Consider the following 16,253-nt stretch of genomic DNA (forward strand, 5'->3'; position numbering starts at 1 on the left):
CACCGTGCTGAGACTCTTCCAGGGACAGGGGGTTGCTTTTCACGACCTCGGTGCCCTTCACTCGAAGGTGATTTCCCCCGCTTTGCTCTTGAGGGCCATAGAGGAGCCTCTGCGATCCCCAGGTGAGAGAGCCCTGCCTGAAAACGTGGTTTCCTGTCTTCTCCTGACTTCTGTGCCCGTTTTCCTCATTGCCAGAGATCGTGGTGAATCAGGGAGGTTTCATCTTAATTAAACCCATGAAACATATGTGAGCTGAGAAGCGAGGTGGAAATGCGTCCAAAGACAGAAGAAATGTAACCCAGGGGAGTGCAAAATCAAGGTTATTTTACTTTCTAAGTCCTACAGACACCAGCATTTGGGAAAGAAAGTGCTCAACATATGATTTCTCCTTAACCCTGATGGCTAGAAGTCTTTTTTTTTTTTTTTAACATCCATTTGTATCTTATCAGCAGGAGGATCAGAGTCCAAGAAGTCTGAGCTCTGGGGTCACCAGCTGAGCGTCACTCTCACATGTTTAGCCTTTCCATCTTCCAGAAAAGGCCAGGAACACTCTCCTGGGTCTAGGATGCTCTCGGCTGCTCATCTCCCAGGTGAGGGCCCTGTTTCCTGGAAGAAAACTGAGTCAGACCCCTACTTTCCATAAACCTCTCCCAAGTACAAGACAGGCCCAGTTCCCAGGTGGGGTCATCCCCTCGACAGCCTTGCAGAAGGCCCTGCTGCAACGTGAAGACCAGAATCTGAAATGTCCACACTGGTGAGAAAGTTCCAGAAAGTACACTCGAAATGAGCTGCTTTCCTGGAAGAAAAATATCTTTTTAGGCCTCTGCCTTTGAGTCTCACGTCAACTATAGGCCAGGACATGATTGCTATTAGCAATAATAACAACAGCCAGCATTTATTACACGCTCATGCTGCACACCTAGTGATTCTCCCGAGCATGCTTATGACTGACCTAAGTATTCCCATTCTACAGATGAGGAACTTGAGGCTTAGAGGCTGAGTGAATCACTCAAAGTCCCATGGCCAAAAACTAGCAGAGCTGGGATTTGGCATGAAAATTTTGCATTATTTTATTTTATTATTTAAAAATTTTTTTATTGGAGTATACTTGCTTTATAAAATTGTGTTTGTTTCTAATGTACAGCAAAGTGAATCAGCTATGGTTATATTTATATGCCTTCTTTTTGGATTTCCTTCCCATTTAGGTCACCACAGAGCATTGAGTATAGTTCCCTGAGTTATACAATAGGTTCTCATTAGTTATCTATTTCATGCGTGTGTGCACACTGAGTCGCTTCAGCTGTTTCCGACTCTTTGTGACCCCATACACTGTAACTCACCAGGCTCCTCTGTTCATGGGATTCTCCAGGCAAGAACACTGGAGTGGGTTGCATTTCCTCCTCCAGGAGATCTTCCCCACCCAGGGACTGAACCCGAGTCTCCCGCATTGCAAGTAGATTCTTTGCTGTCTGAACTACCAGGGAAGCTCAGTGAAGAGTCATACGTAGTATCAATAGTGCGTACATGTCAGTCTCAAAGAGCTGGGATTTTGGCTTCAGATCCATCTCAGCCCCAACTCATCTCCTGGGATGTTTCCATCCCCACCGCCCCCCACCTTGGTATCCGTGTTACAGACCTGAGAAACCAGGGTGGGCCCAGCTCTACGCCCAGCCTTTTACAGAGAAGAGGCGCACATCCTGACGTTCTGATCACTGCCATCATTGTCATATTTAATTAGGCTGCTACAAGGGGGCATCTGAGATTTCAAGGATGGAAAAGCTGCAGCCAGAGGGCTCTCAGATGGCAAGACACAGACTCAATCCACTTGGATCATGAAAGACAAGAGTGGCTCTTTAAAAACGCCTCCTTTCTCTCTAGTCTGGCAGGAAAAGAGTTCTTTCTGGTCTCCCAGACTGCCTTGTCTTGTCACAAGGGATTGTTTCCACTAATTAGCTAAGTGTTGTCTGTATAGGGCAAGAGCCTAGGTTGGAAACTCAGTGGAGGAGTTTGCATCAGCCAGAACGCATGCTTTTTATGGGGTTTTGTCTTTCCGGGGCACTTCACTAGCAGGCTTTGCAAAGCACGTCGGTGAACCAGGCAATGGGGTGTCTCTTTCCTGTCTCCAGATGGCCCAGGGTCCTGCCACAGCCTGGTGTTGAATGAAAATATATCTAATTAAGGCAGCCCCCTTGGGGAGGAATGGTTTCTGAACAGGCGAGGATACACTTTGTTAATGAGGCAACTTTCTGCTCTGTGTGTGTGGCCTGAAACCTTCGTGCCATCATTTATCATGGCCCAGCCAACTCAAGACAGAGCCAGATGGCTTCTTGTCTTTCCTGGGCAGGATGCAGCAGAGGCTAGTTAGGGACCGGCATAAATACTAGAAGGGGGGATGTCCCTGGCCATGCAGTGGTTAAGACTGCGTGCTTCCAATGCTGGGAGCATGGGTTCAATCCCTAGTGGTGGAACTAAGATCCCATATGTGCAGCCATAAATAAATAAAAAGAGAATAAGTATTTTAATCAAAACACACTTTGACTGGAAAGAAGTTAACAACCATGATGACCTCATGTTACTCAAAGGACGAGGGAGTTTTGTAGGGTGCTACATGAGGACCCCCATCTCCCATCTCTAGATGAGGAGGCAGAGGCAAAGAGGTCAAAGGCCCTGTGAAAGTTTGCACAGCATGCTGGTGTCTGAGCCAGGATGAGAAGGTGGGGAGAAGATAATGTAACTTTAGATCAAACCCTTGGGGCAGCATCAGCCAGTGCTTTCAGTCTTTAAGACTGAAATCCAAGCAGAGGAAGATTCAGAGCCAGTGACCAGAGCCCAGTGACCTGGTGGCACCCACTACAAATGAGGGCTCTTCTCCATCCTCATTTCTAACCACTCCTTGGTTGAAAGCATCTTCCAATGCTGGAGACAGTACTCGGGCTCCAACGCCCACCCCGTCCCCAACCCCTACAAGGCCTCATCTGTCAGGCAGTTAATGATCTGTAAATAGACGTTTCAATCCTCTGATTAATGGAAATCATTTGGGCAGCTCCTTTGGAGAGTCCACAATTCTTTTCTTACATGTGAATAATCAAAACCAAATTTACCATTTTATAAGCTATCTGTCCCAAGGTTGAGGTAGAAATGGAAGGCCTTGTGCCATCCAGGGAAACTTTCCACAGTGATGGGGAGATTCAGGGCTGGGCCATATGGCGGCCCCTGACCATGCATGGCTGGTGGGCCCGTGAAATGGGGCTGGTGTGACTGCGGAACAGAATTTTAAATTCAGCTTTCATTCATGCAAATGTAAGTTGTACCATATGGCTGGTGGTAACTGCAGGGAACAGGACAGTGTGGTTTAGACAGTGGGGTGCGGTGGTCCAGGGATGCAGGAGCCCAACTGGGTATGCTCCAATCCCCATCACAGCAGTGTAAACTTTCAACTCCTCTGAGGCTCAGTTTCCCATCTTGGAGATGATGTGGCCCCTACCCTGTTGTGGGGATTCAAGAAGATCATCCCTGGAGTGTGCTTAGCATGGGGCAAATGCTTCAATAAACTTCAGCTTCTGGGACAGGCCTGGTCAGGATTCAGGAGACAAGGTTCAAGGTGAGAGATCACCTTAGTGATTGCTAAGAAAACCAACTTCTTAACAACACACTTCACATCCTTTCTCTGTAATCCTCACCAATGCTAGAAAAGTGGGCATCGTTTTCCCCATTTACAGAACGTATCTCGACTCAGATGTGTAGGAGCTGCAGCAAGAAAAGGAGATGGTGGGTCTGGAGTCAGAACTTCGGGGCCTCTATGGACGGCAGCTGCTACCCCAGCGCTCCGTTCCCCCATCTCCCGCCGCCCCAGCCCAGACTGCAGGCATTTCCCCACTCGAGCTCACATAAGGCCTCCCTGCTAATCTGTGTTCAGAACAAACTTTGGAAATCACTCTTCCCCTGTGTGACTGCAAACCTTCACCAGGACTGAACTTGGCCTGGCGGCAGAGCACACAGCGGAGACCAGCATCATCCAACACGGAATTACCAAGATTAGATAAAATGAAATCCTACACAGTAAAATTGCAACACTGCAGATTTTTAAAAAATAAAATAAAATCCTGCTCTCTCCCACTTATTCAAATCCTTGGGATTCTTTAGCCTTGGGAACTGTATCCCTCCATTTGCGACCCTACCCTTACCTCTTCATCCTGGAACCCTCCCCTTCCACCATGTTTGGGAAGCATAGATTCCCTTTGCAAACTGGCCCCAGCCTGAAGTTGCCCCAGATCTCCTGGGCTTGGCTTTTTCCAAATTTCATCTAATTGTCTTCATTGTATATTTGATTTCCACTTTAAAACTTCTGAAGAAAACATGTTTCTACATATGATCTCTAGGATGACATTTTTGTGGTTTACAAAATCTGGATTCAATATATTGGATAAACCGTGGCTCCAGAGACTTTTTTTTTTTTGGTTACAGCTTGAAACTTTCATTCTAAAGTGGCAGAGTCTACAAGGTTGTCATAACATCACTCGTGGTCCCAAACTGATTTCTCTAGCATTTCTTCGACGGCAGAACTTTAGAAGTGCAGTTTGATGTGGGAAAGATTCGGTACCTATTTCTCTGCGCATGTGTCTTTCACATGTTTCTTCTTTCTATCGTGCAACTTTCAGTCAAATGCTTGAAAGGAGAGGGGTGAAGATTTTCTTGTTTTTTTAATCCCCACAGGCCTCCCCTGAAATCAATGTACCCCAAGCAAGGCCAGTTCACAGGGCAATGGACAGTGAAAATCTGGTTGTTATTCTCATTTTTTGGCGGGGGGGGGCATATCACACAGCATGTGGGATCTTAGTTCCCAGTTGTAGTTCAGTCGCTAAGTTGTGTTCGACTCTTTGTGACTCCATGGATTGCAGCACGCCAGGCTTCCCTGTCCTTCACCATCTCCCAGAGCTTACTCAAACTCACGTCAATTGAATCGCTGCTGCCATCCAACCATTTCATCCTCTGCTGCCCCCTCTCCTGCCTTCAATCTTTCCCAGCATCAGGGTCTTTTCCAATGAGTTGGCTCTTTGCATCAGGTGGCCAAAGTATTTGAGCTTCAGCTTCAGCATCAGTCCTTCCAGTGAATATTCAGGGTTGATTTCCTTTAGGATTGACTGGTTTGATCTCCTTGCTGTCCAAGGGACTCTCAAGAGTCTTCTCCAGCACCCAGACCAGGTAGCAAACCTGGGACTCTCAGAAGTGAAAACATGGAGTCTTAATCACTGGACTGCCAGGAAATTCCTCTTTTTATCTTTTTAAAAATTTCCATGAGAAGTTTCCAGAGATGGTTCTGATGGAGTGGGCAAAATCAAAGCTGAACCAAATGAAAGGAGGTTCAAGAGACAAAATGTGTAGGCACTTTCATATCTCACCTAAACATTTGCCTCCTCAGATGCTGGAAGTCATAGAGGAAAATCACATCTACATCAACAAAGCCATTGAAAGTCCATTGCTGAATAGAAAGATACGGGCTTTCCCCATATACCCTTGAACACAACAGAGAGGAATGTATTTCAGTATTTTGTTGAAATATTGTTGGGTGTCTGTCTGTAGGAGAAAAGAGGCAAAGGGCGGGAGTCTTCTAATAATGTATGCAAATGAGTTGGTGCATCCAGCATTCAAGTATGGAAGAAGAGACAGAAGGAAGAATAATTCAAGAGCATCTCTCTAGTAACATTTTCTGCAGGAGAACTAAGAGCCTCTCTCTTCCTTTTTACATTCATTTGCATCCCGCTTGTATTTAGTGAGGTAATTAATTCATTTCCAACATTCCTTGACTTGTAAATCTGGTTTGAAGGTTAGGCGTGGGAAAGAGTCCCCAGGGTTTTCACTGAACTGTTATTAAAGTTGGAGGAGAGAGATCGGCTGTGTTTGCATTTGAGAGGCAGGAGGTCTCTTGAAAGGCAGAGAAAATCAATCCCCACTCGTTTCCCTGTGATACACAGGTTTCCCCAGGGCCCCACCCACCTGCTGGTACAGGCAGACATACGTGAACACGGGTGAGTTGCTCCACTCACTACAAAAAAGTGTTTGGAGATGTCTTGTTTCCAAATAAAATGGGATGTAAATTGGTGCAGCCACTACGGAAATCAGCATGGAGGTTCCTCAGAAAACTAAAAACCAAACTATCATATGATACAGCAACACCCGTACAAACTATCATTGGAAGAGATACATGCACCCGTATGTTCATAACAGCACTGTTTACAGTAGCCCAGACACGGGAACAACCTAATGTCCATCGACAGATGAACGGATAAAGACGATGTGCCACATATACACAACGGAGGAGTACTACTCAGTCATAAGAAAGAATGAAATAATGCCATTGGCAGTGGAGTAGATGGACCCAGAAATTATCGTACTAAGTGAAGTAAGTCAGAAAGAAAAAGGCAAATACCATATGGTATCACTTATATGTGGAACCTAAAATATAACACAAATGCACTTATTTACCAAACAGAAACAGACTCACAAACTTAGAAAACGGACTCGTGGTTGCCAAGAGGGAGGGGTGGAGGGACTTGGGGGATGGATGGATCGGGAATTTGAGATTAGCAGCTACAAACTATTATACACAGGATGGAAAAACAGCAAGGTCCTACTGTACAGCCCAGGGAGCTATATCCAAAATCCTGTGACAAATCACAATGGAAAAGAATATGATAAAGAATATGCATGTGTATAACTGAGTCACTTTGCTGCACAGCAGAAATGAACGCAACTTTATAAATCAACAATGCTTCAATAAAACTAAAAGTAAATTTTAAAAAAGAAACAGGGACTTCCCTGGTGGTCCAGTGGGTCTCAAGTCAGGGAACTAGATCCCACATGCCGCAGCTAAAAAGAACCTGCGTGCCAGGATGAAGACGGAAGAGCCTGTGTGCCACAACTAAGATCCGGTGCAGCCAAATACATAAATATTAAAGCAAGCAGACAAAAGCTCAAATTAAATGGGTATTCTAAAACATGGAAAGGAGGGTCTTCAGTACCCTCTCGGGTCTATGAATTTATCATTCACTCCAATCTGTCTGTCCTTCTGCATTGAACTGAGAAATTTAGGGCAGCTGCGACTTTTTCACTGTTAATCCCAGGTGACTAGCATGGGGCCTGGGGACCAGGGGTGTGAAAGGCAGGAGGGAAGGGGTGCCAGAGTCTTTCAAAAGGCAACCTATTTGCATGTGTTAAGTGAGTCGCCTTGAAGAGCAATGTTCAGTAAGTGCTACTGCCTGTCCTCTGTACGAGGAGTGTTAGAGGCAGATGTTCTGTTTCTCCCCATCCTCACCTCCACCCGCAAGGGCTGCCTCTCCCTCCAATTGGAGACCCCTGAGGGACCAGAGTCACTGTTCCTGGAAGCAGCTCTCATCCCCATCAGTTAAGTGTGCTAAGTTGGGTTCCCCCAGGAGCAAAGCCTGAGATGCCGATTTGAGGGCAAGCAGTTTATCGGGGATGGGGTCCCAGAAAACACCTGGAGAAGAGCAGGAAAGGAAGCAGCCGAGGGCGGGTCCCTGATGGACCACTGGCCTCTGTGGGCAGCAGAGGCTCAGAGACGGTGCAGGACAGTGCTCTTCACTTTCTGTCATGCAGAATTCACTCGTCTTGGCAAACTCAGGAGGGCTGATGTTTTTGTAAAATACAACAAGATGGAGGAAAAAAGTGTGCAAAATCCAAGCCCCATATTCCTTATTATTCATGGCAACAGTCGTGAAATTAAAATATCAAATTACTCTAAAAGTTTCTAATCTCTCACGTTCAGTTTCAGTCCCTGGCTCATCATAGATCAGTAACAAACAGCTCAGAAAACAGTACTGGTGCCGGGACCACACTTGGAGTTGTCGGACTTTTGTAAGCCACAGCTCAGAATGACCCTATCCAAGGGGTAGGGAACCTGGGGTATTTATCCACCGCCATGCTTAAGGGCTGCTTCCGAGGGCATGAACTGTCCATCAGTCCAGCATCTCTGCAGGCCCAGTGCACTCCTGCAGTGGAGGAGTTTGATACCTGGTCTGGGAAGACCCCCACATGCTGCAGAGCCACTGAGCCTGTGTGGCACAACTATTGAGCCCGTGCTGTAGAGCCCGGGAGCCACAACTGAAGCGCACACACCCTAAAGCCTGTGCTCTGAAACAAGAGAAGCCACTGCAGTGAGAAGCCCGTGCTCCGCAACTGGACAATAGGCCGCGCACGCTGCAATTAGAGAAAAGCCCGCAGAGCAGTGAAGACCCAGCACAGCCAAAAGTAAAAAAGTAAATAAAATTATACAAAAAATGAAAAGATCAGTGGAACTGACAATAAGAAAATTATTTTAAGAAAATAGATGTAAGGAGAAATATCCTTGCTCTCACAAACAACTGATTCAAACTTTAGGTTTGGTGACTTTTTTTCAAAGGGTTCAAAGGAGCATATTTTCCCAAGGTTTGCGTTATTGAAATAAATACAACCTTAAGCTCCATATCGCCTTTCTTTAAAGCAGGCCAATAAGCCCAATGCATAAAAATCACTTTCAAGTCCAACTTTGAAGATCTGTATTTGGGGCCGTTCCTCCAGTCCCTCCTCTGGAAGATGTCAACAGTGGCAGATGATAAACTGTCTTCTGCAATGTGACACCTTCCTTATACTCACAGGCCATTAAGCTGTCTGAAACGGAGTGCTTGCTGATTAAACAGGAAATGCCATCTGCAAAGTCTGGTATCCTTCCAGGGTCTAGAAGATGGGACCCAGACAAAGAAGAAGGAAAAAGCTTTCATGTGCTCCAAGTGTTCTATTCCTCAAGGTGCTTTCGTATAAGTAACCCACAGGGAGCCTGGTGGCAGCCACGTGAGAAAAACAAAAAGGCACAGTGATGTCTACACCTGGGTTGGTGGGGGGCGGGGTGGGGGCGGCAAGGAGACTGAAGTCAGGGTGGTGGGGGACTGGCTGGGGAAGTGGTGTTTGCTGAGTGTGGGGTCCCACTTCACTGCCCCATGCTCTTTCCACCCTTGAACCAGAACTTAGATGGATTTGCTCAGATACACACAGTCTCCATCCTCTCCTGAAGTCATCAAACAGTTGCTAGTGAGTGGAGTGTGGGCTCAGCCCCCAGCCTGGCTCAGTGTCCGCAGCCTCACATCTCATAGCAGGGTTGTCAGGGTTTCACCAGAACTTTGGTGTCAGGACTTCCCTGGTGGCCCAGTGGTTAAGAATACATCTGGTAATGCAGGGGACATAGGTTCAATCCCTGGTCTGGGAACTGGGGTCCCACGTGCCAAGGAGCAACTAAGTCCATGAGACACAAATACTAAGCCCACACCCTAGAGCCCACACTCCACAGCAAGAGAAGCCACTGCAATGAGAAGCTGGCACATCACAACTAGAGAAAGCTCTTGGGCAGTAACGAGGACTCAGTGCAGCCAAAAATAAATAAATTAATTGAAAACAAACGTTGGTGTCACCCAGGAGTCTAAGATTCCGTGGAGAAGGAAGTGGCAACCTACCCCAGTATTCTTCCCTGGAGAATCCTATGGACAGAGGAGCCTGGCAGGCTACAATCCATGGGGTTACAAAGAGTCAGACATGACTTAGCAACGAAACCACCACCATAAGTTGGATGAAACCAAAAAGGTTTAATTAAATAGATCATTGGCCCTGAGACTAGAAACACAAAGGAAGGCACAGTGAGTACGTTTAGCTGTTTGTGGATATTCGTTAACTGTGAGTGAGTAGGCCAAATTAATCAGAAAGTTTAATTCCTTGGCATTTCAGCTGTGTCTATTATTTACGTCTTCACTGGGGTGGTTTTACCCTCACCCTCAGCCGGGGGGCATTGGCTAACGTCTAGAGACATTTTCCATTGTTAGAATTCTGGTGGGGACGGGCAGAGATGCTGATGGAATCTAAGGAGTAGAGGCCAGACATGCTGCTTCACACATGGGACGCCCTCCATGGAGAGACGTCTGGTTCAAGGTAGAAAAATGTGGCTTGATGGCTTTCTGTGGGCACCATTTTGCACTTAGCCATACCTGGCAAATTGTAATCAACAAAAGGACACACTAGAAACACAGTGGGGAGAAGTGGGTAGGTCTCGACCATTAAGAGTACAGTATTATGGACCAGGGAAGCTGAGTGTCTTAGCTACATTGTCTTTGCTGGAAGGAGGAATCTGCCTACCAAGGGTTCATTAGTTAGTATCTCTGGGCCCTATTTTAGGCAACCAAACAAGCAATTTATTTTTTTTTAATGAAGGTTTAAACCCTATCCTTAGGCAAGCTGAACTGAACTGAACTAGGCGAACTGTATTGAAATATGGATTAGGGGTAAGCCAGCTCTCGCATTTGCTGTTCTGGACTTGGGCTGGCTACCAGGTCGAAAGCAGCTAGACTTTCTTGCTTTAACAGTTCAGTTCTGTTTGAGGGATTTTTATTGAGTATGTGCATTGCTGGTTGCCACGGGGCTACTTCGGAGTGGAAGAAGGGGACGGGAAGAGAAGAGGCGAAGGAAAAGTGCAAAGCAGGGTGTCAGAAAGAGGTCAGTGAGGAGCTAAAAGCAAAGAGGCTGGAAGAGATGGAGCTGATGAGAGCAGGGAAGGGAGAGGCATGGGTCAGAGGGGTCTTCGTGGAACCAGAAAACCCAAAGGATGCTAGGTTCCCCGCCATGTACAATGACTCTAAAGCCCTGGGGAAAATTCTCTGCAGTTAAGCAGGGTAGAAATGTCAGCGGGACTCAGAAGTGTGTGTGCCTGCTAAGTCACTTCAGTTGTGTCCGACTCTCTACGACCCTAAGGACTGTAGCCTGCCAGGCTCCTCTGTCCATGGGATGCTCCAGGCAAAAATACTGGAGTGGGTTACCATGCCCTCCTCCAAAGGATCTTCCTGACTCAGGGATCAAACCCACATCTCTTATGTCTCCTGCATTGGCAGGTGGGTTCTTTACCACTAGCGCCAACTGGGAAGCCCAGAAGTGTGCAGATCTATTCCATCTCCTCCCTTCAACTTCTTCTTTTTCCCACCTGCTTCCCATCCCGGCCCCCAAATAAAGACAAACATCTACAGTGCACAAGCTCACTAGAGCCCCGCACCAGGTTTTCCAGTTTCTTAACTGGAGAAATAAAAGCAGTCATGCCTGCCTCCTGCCTTCTGTGTAAATGAATACATTTTGGTAAACTCTTTGAGGATACACTGGGAGATACAATTATTCCCAGCTGAAATGGACCATCACAGACTCACTTCATGAAACATCTCATTTGCTCCTTCTCGTAATCGGATCTCCATGCACTAACTTTATTAGTGTCAAAACGGAGCCCGAGTGCCCAGCGAGGGATGGACTGTCATGGGAATAGTATTTATTGCATCCAGCATGCCTGCTGTGGAGTTGGCTGTCAGGAAGAAGGTTGGGGTAGCCATAAAATCACTCTCATGATGGAATTGTGGACTCCATGGGGAGCAGGCACCCTGAGGCAGAGACAAACTCTCTCAGAGTCCATGGAGGAATTACCCTCCTTTCAAAAACCGGGCAGAACCAGTTACTTCTATTTCCAAGCCCCCAGGGCTGGGACAACTCCATTTCCTAGGGAGCTGGTGTGATGGCTTTTGATCTTCAGAGCAGGTGACTTGGTTCCAGTAGCTTTCTCGACGTTTTTACAGAAATAATAAACACCTTTCAAGGGAAGTACTTTATCTTAGCCCACAAAACAGGAGGTGACAGGCTCAGGCTGGGGCGAGTTGGTCAGACGGGTTGAGTACAAGATCCACGCGAGTGCAGTTACCATCCTGGAAAGGACCTCAAGCAAAGGCAACTCGACAGGAAATTGGAATTTCTCCCCTCTCAAATTACTCATTATCTTCAGTGACATCTTAATAAAACAGACACGGGGTCAGTGATTTGAGCTTGGTAATTAAACTGAAAAAGAATAGCTTAGATCCACGGCTGAGCACGGTAATATATTCTGACACATAATGACACACGCATGAAGGGAAGGGACATGTGAGGAGTGGCTCAGGAGATCAGACATGAAACAGATGTGCAAGTTACTGCTGAGTGGTCCTGCATTGGTGTGGCGGGTGGCTTTTGTTGGCTGGGGCCACTGCTGGGGCCTTGGACGAGTGGCCAGTTTAATCAGATTGTGGGATGAACAAAAATGAGACGTCTGTTCATTTCCATTTCTTTTCAGAATGGTAGATGCTAATGGTCCTGAGAAGCTTGATGTTCCAGTACAACTCCTGGGTGAAAAAGATGCTGATGGTGGAGGAAGATGGAGAGGAAAAAAAAAAAAAAAAAAACTCAGAAAACCCCACCTTGGGCTGTCACTTTCAATTATTTATAAGATCTTGAGGGCTTCACCCCAGGCAATTTCTCCACTAGAGCTTGGTCAAAGAATCAGAACAGAAAGGGTGCTCGGTTTATCTAAATAATAGGCTTTGTCAAATACACCCAGAGCATGGGAGCTGTCATCCTGAGAGCTGGTTTTCCAGTGATCGTAACTACTATGTCCCAACAGCCCGATTCTGCAAAGGAACAGCCGACCTGGGGACTTGGAGCTCCTCTGAAGCCCCTTCACAGACATCTTGTGTGCCTTTAGCCAGAGCCTCATTTGAAGGGCCTTATGGTTGTCAGGCTTTGCTCTTGTATTTCTGAGAGGATCAAAAAAAACAATTTCATGTGTCTTCCATGCAGGAACAGAAACATCAGATTTAAAGCCTGAACAAAGAGAATTCTCTGCCTCTTGACATTAGTGTCTTCACAATGTCCTGGGAACCTTCTTTCCTCAGGGACCCCCTCCCTCCCACCCACCCACTCTCCACATCTTCCAGCCAGTGGTCACCTCTCCCTCTGCCTCAGTCCTCATCCCACCTGACTGATCAGGTCCCTTTTCCCTCCAGGGTTGGAAAACACCTTTGCCTCGGATTTTCCAAACCCTGAGCACATCCACCCCTTGTTTCAAACGTGCTGATTAGATGTTAGCCCATCAGTGTAGATCACTGCCCAGAGTCAGGAGGCAGATGTCCAGAGAGGGATGCTGGCAGGGAGAATCTAGCACAGCATGGCACAACGAGAGCCCGGAGCATGAACTATATCCCTTAGCCAAAGGATCTGCTTCTCCACAGGCTACTTATCTTGTCAGTTTCCCCTGCATACAGCAATAGTCAGTGATGCTATAGGAAACACTTCGGTTATTCCATTTTATCAACGTTTGAGATGATGCTCAGAAACCACAGGGGCCTCATCAAGGTTCCCTCCTGATCAGAGATGGGAGTTGAGTCCTGGATCATAAATGGAGTCATGGCAAAACTCTGTTGTATCATGGGCCCACAGGACCCATGGATCCCCCACCCCTACAGGGGCCATTGCTCTGATTCCTGGGTGCATATTTAGGATTCTTGTTCTGGGCAGCTGATCCTTGTTCTGTAAGATAAAAGCCATATCAGTGGAGGAAGTCAAGTGGAAACGGGAACTTCATCCCCTCCAGCCCACATATCATACTCCAGGAAGAGATGTGGTCAGCATCCCTTTTATTTTTTTAAATTTTTTGGCTATGCCATGTGGCATGTGAGACCTTAGTTTCCCAACTAGGGACTGAATCTGTGACCCTCGCACTGGGAGCTCAGAGTCTTAACAACTGGACTGCCAGGGAAGTCCGAGCATCACTCTTAAAAGCGCTAAAAAATCCAGGGACAAGGTTCCCATCATATTGCTGGGATTCATCTAACCAGCCCTCACAGAATCACGAGGAGTCCTGGAGGGTAACTGTGGATAACTGTTCATAAGGATCCCTAATCAGTTTCTGTGCCAGGCGTGGCATCCTTGTGAAGGAACTTAGTGAAGGTCTGGAACCACAGAAGGGACAGTTGAGCTCTATTCCCTCCCAATCAGAAAAGAGGTCCAGAGATGGTTTTCCAGACTGCACAAATGCATCTGGAATGGACAGCAAGATATACCTGCAGATTTGTCCCAGGGTGAGTGACCCTCCCCGCTTTCTCTCCTAATGAAATCTGGGCCATCTGGACATCCTCAGAGAGTCCCATTGGTCCATGACAGTGGTGATATGACGTTGATCAGGCCAAATGTGCAAGAGGTGGCCAGTGTGACAAGGCCATGAGAAGACACACGGGCTTCAGGGGCTCAAGATGGGCCCCACAAAGAGGTGCAGGGCCTGCTATACCTTCAGGGTTCCCACAGTCAGAGGCATGCCAAGACGCTCTCCCTAAGGTAGGAGACAGTGCTGAATCTTGACCCCTTGTCCTAATCGTGGAGGCAGCAGCACAGCTCCTGGTGGGTCACACCTGGGTACTTAGTCTTCATATCCTGGTGATAGGGCCCCACAATCCAGCAAATGCCACGGGGTTGGAGGTGTTAGTGGTGAGGAGAGAATTCACTGGAGATTCCCACACTTGGTGGAAAACAGGTCCTAAAGTGCCTCGGTACACCAAAAAGGCCATAAAACTAATGCACATCCATCTTTAGTAAATAACAAGCCTCAGTTTTGAACACCATGTGTGTGCTCAGCTGATCAGTTGTGTCTGACTCTTTGGGACCCCATGGACTGTAGCCCATTAGGCTCCTCTGTCCAAGGGATTTCCCAGGCAAGAATACTGGATTGGGGTTCCATTTATTTCTCCAGGGGATCTTCCCAACCCAAGGATGGAACCCAAGGCTTCTGCATTGGCAGGTGGATTCTTTACCACTGAGCCACCAAGGAAGCCCAATGCTTTCTTTAGACTATGCGTGAATGTCATATACATTAATTAATTAAACAGAATGGTTTACAGTGTGTTAAAAATTCCATTCCTGATAGAGATGGAATGCCTAACCACAGGACATCGTGTAAACACAATGTCATGACTATCCATTGGGAGCTATCTTTCCACCAAACCACGGGGCTAAGTTGGCACCACAGTAGCCACTATAACGCATAAATGGTGCAGGCAGGACAGAGCGTTCAAGCACACCCATGTTCCCACCACCAGCCATGCCCCTTCTGCTTACTGATGGAAGCTCCCAGGGCCCCCATCAAAGAGGGACTGGCTCACAGCTGCAGGACTGCAGGAAAGGTGGGCAGCAGGCAGCCTGGAGCTTCTCATTCCTTTTGGGGCAGCCTCAGCTGTTTCAGCAGCATCACTCCTTTCCTGGGACAGCCAATACCCATCCGGCAATGGTAAGGGGAGGACCTGGAGGCCTGGCCATTCAGCCTGATGGGCACAGCTTCTCATACTCCTTCCTGTTGGATCAGCTGGGTCTGGGGGACTCCCAACTGGGTCTTAATTCTACTTTCCCCTTTGCTCATCTCTGCCTCCTCCTTTCACAAGGGCGAGTCCCTAATGACCATCTCACACTTCCATTTCAACAACTGCTTCTGGAGAACTCTACCTGAGACCAGGCAATACTGAGCGATGTCTGTCCATCAAAATTTGCTTCTTGCCCACAGGTGTGTCTGCACAGTTGAATCGTTTGGTGGGATGGTTTTACTCTCCGATTGGCATTGGCTTTGACACCCACACCTTCTGTGTTCTGGTGTCATCTTGGTTGTTTCCCTCCCCTCCAGCTCTCGGGGGCAGAGGAGACCATGAGAAGACAAACCTGCCACTGAGATGCTGTGACCCCAAGGTGACACATATGACACGCCACACCCAGCTGCACCGCAGGTTGGGCAGCTCTGGGCAGATGATCCGTGGACCCATGCTGGCTCTAATGCCCCATGTCACCCATGTCGGCTTCTGCCAGAAGCAGACCTTGACACAGGGACTCAAATGCAAGTAGTTGATCTGGAAGGTGATTCTGGGAAACACCGAAAGAGGATGGAGAATGAGAGATGGAGGGGAGGAAGCCCATAGCTGCACATTAGCAAGCAAGGTACCACCGATGCAAGTGGAGTTTATCCCCCAGAGAAGCATCAACCCTCCAAACCTCCCTTTCCATTTATCTCTGGGTGTTTCCTGGGACTCCCTCCCCCACAGAACTGCTTGCCCTTGAATCCTCATCTCTGAGTCTGCTCTTTGGCGGAACCCAAACCAAGACCCTAAACTGATGTGATTTCTTGAAATTCTTTAAAATGAAAACCACTCTTAGTCTTTAAATGTTAAAACCCATTTATGGGGAGATGTTTACATAAATATTCAGGTCTCCTGCTCCCTTTGAAAATAAGACTAAGTAACAGCAAGGGACCCACTTCTAAGCATGGCAGCAAGCAGCTGTTTTTTCCACATCCTCCACCACGCCCTGTGGTTTCCCTGAGGCTATTTTCCTTGCCAATTATC

The sequence above is a fragment of the Bos indicus genome, chromosome 13 (genome assembly GCF_029378745.1).
Source record: "Bos indicus isolate NIAB-ARS_2022 breed Sahiwal x Tharparkar chromosome 13, NIAB-ARS_B.indTharparkar_mat_pri_1.0, whole genome shotgun sequence".
In the NCBI taxonomy this organism is placed as follows: Eukaryota; Metazoa; Chordata; class Mammalia; order Artiodactyla; family Bovidae; genus Bos; species Bos indicus.